Consider the following 4,731-nt stretch of genomic DNA (forward strand, 5'->3'; position numbering starts at 1 on the left):
TGGTCCATCATTTGCAATTCAATTTAAGTTTTCTTACTAAAAAAAATAAAACCTTCTCTATTAAGGACACTGTTAAAGTGTAAGACAGGACAGAGAAATCCTCTGGAAAGAAACTCAAATTCTGCAATAAAGAACCAGGATATGTGTTTGCCCCTTTTGCTCTGATAGAAAATAATACGGCATTTAAAGTGCGGCGCTGAGTGGTATCATAATAATAGGAGGAAGGGGAAATGCCTCAATAGTTAAAAAAAAAAAAAAAAAAAGAGGCAAAGGACACACAAGGAAAGAAGGGATGATAAGACTGTTGCCTTATCTTGGTGAGTGGGGCAGGATTAAACGGTGTGCTTTTTTTGGTGAATGTGCTAGCATCATCATCATACAATCGCCCTTTGAGTGGCATCCAGGGGAGCGCTGAGAGGGGTTAAAGAGCAGCGTTGCCCCCTGACACAAGGTTGGTGGATATTTTTGCCCCCCAACTATAACTATACCAGAAAGTGTGGCGCTGCTACCGTCAAGCTGGCCCCGCCTCCTGCTGCACTACCCCCGCCCACCACTTGCAAAACTCACTTCATTGTGCTTGATTTTTTTATTGTCATTCTCCAGACGTACTTTGCCCCTCCGGCGTCAGACATAAAAGTGTCAGGTTCTTGCACCGGCCAACCTTTGGCTCGCGTGCAGTGACAGGCAGCGATTCGGTCCAGACACCAAGGTCAGGTCCCCTGCTGTTATCTCTACCCACTGCAAAGACCAAGCACCCTTTGGATGTCCACTCTCTGCCTACAGTCTGTGAATACTGGCTGGAAAGCAAGCGGGTTGAGAGACATGCTGTCCAGATGGTGTGGTCAGTGCAGGAAGTCACAAGAAAAATCAAAGGCAGAAACCTTGCAACGGGGAAGGCAATCGCAAGGTGAAGGGGTCCGTAAGTGACGGCTAACATTGGCCCATATCTAATTATAAAACAATTGGGATTCAGAAAACGTTTTTTAATTCCCAAGTGGCACTGCGTTCCACACTGCATGTCAAAAATCCCCTGTATAGGGCCCCTTAGTTGCTGCTATTGGTTGCTGATGACTAAGGGGGGGGGGGGGGGGGGGGTCATGAGAGAAAGCATATATTGCTCAATATCAATGAGATGGATGAAAACCTGACGGGTCAAGATTCGGGTAGCCTTGCTATTAAACACACCGACTGTCCCGCCCGCTGAGCATCAGAAAAAAATGACTGCACACTATCTATTAGGTAACATTATTTAAACAGCACAGCAGCCAATCGTCTCGTTAAATAAACGAACAAATCAATAAACAAACCTACATTTAGTATTTCCTTTCATCATTTGAAAGAAGAAACATTTAAAATAAAAATGCCAAAACAAAAATATGCTAGGGATTCTTCAGTATTTTAATAAAGAACCTCGCTGGAGGCTGTAATGGATGACTTGAAAAGAAGCCTTGGAGTACTCAACAGACTAATCATCAGTCAATTTGACTGACACAGATTCAGACACTAATGGCAGTTAGTTTTCAATGAACACAACGCACACGTTTTGGGAATGTGGAAGGAGGTATCAGCCGTCGTCATATTCTGCACTAGCACGATTCTTTTATTTCAATAATATTTGCAAGGCATTCAAACACTTTAGAGTGCTTTTACAACGTTAAGATTATTTATATTTTGAGAGACTCCTGTTGCCCGTAATCCAAGACAGGCAGGATTTGCTCTTGACTGAAAAGAGCAGTTATGCAATGTTTTTTTTTTTTTTGCATTTGGGTTTTGCAGAGGACAACATAAATAGTAACAGCACTGCCTGAGGTGTGGCTTAAATTGACATTGCATAGCAGTACAGGCGTGATCTCCCTTACACTAACTTTAATAGAATCCTATTGCACACACGCCATATGGAGGCATAATAGCGCCATAAAATCATGTGATGCATCCCTGACCGAGGCAAAGATGTTATAAAAGCATGATGATGGGATCTAATATAAGACAGGTGAGACTTGTTTGTAGTGTTTATAAACACAACAGGAGTCAAAATGAATATGTCTAACAGCGCCAATGAAAACTGAATTGATGTACAGAGTAGTTCATGTTGCGGAGCATATTTGATATTAGATTCACAGATTAAGTAGAGGTGGATGGATTAATCGACAACTGAGCGACAATCAAATTAGCCGCATTATTTTTGACAATCGATGAATCGTTTAGATACCAGTGTTAATTGTTGATAACTATGCTATTGGAATGTGGGAGGAAGTTTGGGGAGAACAGGCAAAGCAATCACAGAACTGCCTTAGCGTCTTTAATAAAAGCCGATTCAATTAGCAAGAGCGCTCCCTGGAAATGTGTGCAAGTGAATGGTGACAGTCATTAATGGAGTCACACATTTCAATTAGGATCACAGGCAAAGTCTCACTTCCACAAAGCCAAGTTGACTCCAGCGAGAAGGTGGGAAAAAAATGGGTGGGGGTGAAGGAGAGAGAAATGGAGGCGTGGATTAAGTCAAAGAAGGAGCAGACTGATGTGTGAAAACGGCTCCGAACTTTTATGTGACTGCATGTGTCTTACTTTACGTGAATTGATCCCCATTAAGTGTTTTAAAGGGCAGCGCTTTGTCAAAGTCTGACATCACCTCTTGCTGTTTGACACCTCCTCAGCTGATTGGCACTTAAAGGAGTGCGGAGGCGACCTGGTGAAGCATATAGAACATTAAACGACAAGACGGAAAGGTTAAAACTCACGCCTCAACTCAAACAATTACCTGTCAGATGGCTGCACTTAAGTGAAAAAAAAAACAACTGCTAATTACAGTATCTTGGACTTCCCTCCCTCACTTCTCCAACAATTACGTTACCTATTGCTGTCAATTGGGCCCCGCAAACGGTTCCAGACTGGAAATCAATACAGCCGCATAGAGAAGCATGCCTTCCGAGCTCCACTACGCAGTTGATTCCTCCAATCAAAGCGGTGCCGGTTACCACGGCAACCGCAGTCCCAAGTCCTTCACGGCGCAGAGGAAAAAGTACATGGTTGAGAATGAAGCAGGCACAGAAAACAAAATCTCTTTAAAAGTCTTAGAAGGGAGAGGGGCATAAGATGACAGGCATGTGATGTGCATGACGAGATTCTAATTGACTGAATGGAATAAAACTAAGTTTCCCTGAAAAAGCAAACACCAAGCCTAATTTCACACCACTTCCACATTCGATAAGACCCGGTCCTCCGTTCTATTTTTTCCCCATTGTGCTCCTCTATTGAATATATATTGCTGAATATCCCTCTTATTTCTCTAAATCAGTCAACTTAATTAAAGTCCTCGTGTTTCTAATAAAAACCAAATGGCATCACAGCAGTGGCTGGGCTCTTCGAAGCTTGTTTAATCGGAGGGTGGCTGAGTCGGAGAAGGCAATAACAGCGTGAATAGAGGCTGGTATTTGTAAAGAAATGTCAAGGAGAGAGATGAGATATGAGTCTCGGGCAGAAAACTTAAATACAGCGCGGGCTTCAATATAGGCAATATGGGCGTCATGGCTATTGGGTCAGAGCAGACTAATCCTTGGTGGCGTTTGGAAGAAGAGGAGGTATTGACTTGAGTCTCAAACACACACCCACACACAAGATGTACGCATGCCTGAATCCATCATCATCATTATCATGACATCATTGGACCACTGGTGGACCAACTGTGCTTTTGTGTAGCATTTGATGTATTGATAAGAAAAACTGGGATCAATACGTCTATCGATCGTGAGGTCAAATTACTTCTCACCACGTCCATTAAGAGCTACACACTAATGCGACTTATTATGGGCGTGACAGGTGGGACTGTTTGGTGTGATGCAGTACAAAGTACCCGAAAAATAGTGTTGTGATTTTTCAGACAGACATTTTCTAGAATGTTACAACTTGGGAGAATGAACAAATGATATTTAGGGGTGCACATTTTAGGTCAACTTTTCTTTTTATAAAGGGTCCCAAAGCCCAAGAGCTTGAGAACCCTTAAATATCAGATCAGCCTGGATCCAAACATGCGGGAATTGATACCTAGTGGGTGGAAGAACGACAAAAATGAGCATAGGTTATATGTGTTAGCATACGACATTACCTTACAATGTCTCCACCACCGTGGTGGTCCATAGGCTTTAAGCCAAGTAAACACAGGAGAGCCTCGTTCTCCTCCATTGCTGTCAATAGAAAAATATCTCATAAACAAAGTCGAACAAACGCACATTCGTTCACACACAGGGTGAAAGGGTCAAGTGCGCGCCTGCGTATCCGTGGTGCTGTTTGTCGTACCTCTGTGCGCTGACCTCGGGGGTTATCTGTAGGCTTGCTCCAGACCTTGCTGCAAGCGCAAACCAACAGTCACCATGGTAACAGCAGCAGGGACAATACATGGCCTGTCCGCTGTTTTCCTGGTGTGCATCCGCACATGCACCTTCTCATGACCACGTCTCTGCAGAGGTTTAATATGGCGGAACGACACACATACACACGCATACGCGGACTCACAAACACATTAATACACGCTCACTTCACTATTCATCTGTCCTCCACTTCATTTATACCTCGTTTCCTTTGCTTCTCTCTCTTAATGAAATCACAAGCACGGCACACAATCAAGCCTGTAGGCCTTGTAAGACGGCTGCACGCGAGCCCATTTCCAGTCATTATTAGCATACTGCAACGAGACAGCCATCGCACACATTCACACGTAATGCAAAGACACACAAC

Source organism: Syngnathus typhle, linkage group LG11 (genome assembly GCF_033458585.1).
Source record: "Syngnathus typhle isolate RoL2023-S1 ecotype Sweden linkage group LG11, RoL_Styp_1.0, whole genome shotgun sequence".
Classification (NCBI taxonomy): Eukaryota; Metazoa; Chordata; class Actinopteri; order Syngnathiformes; family Syngnathidae; genus Syngnathus; species Syngnathus typhle.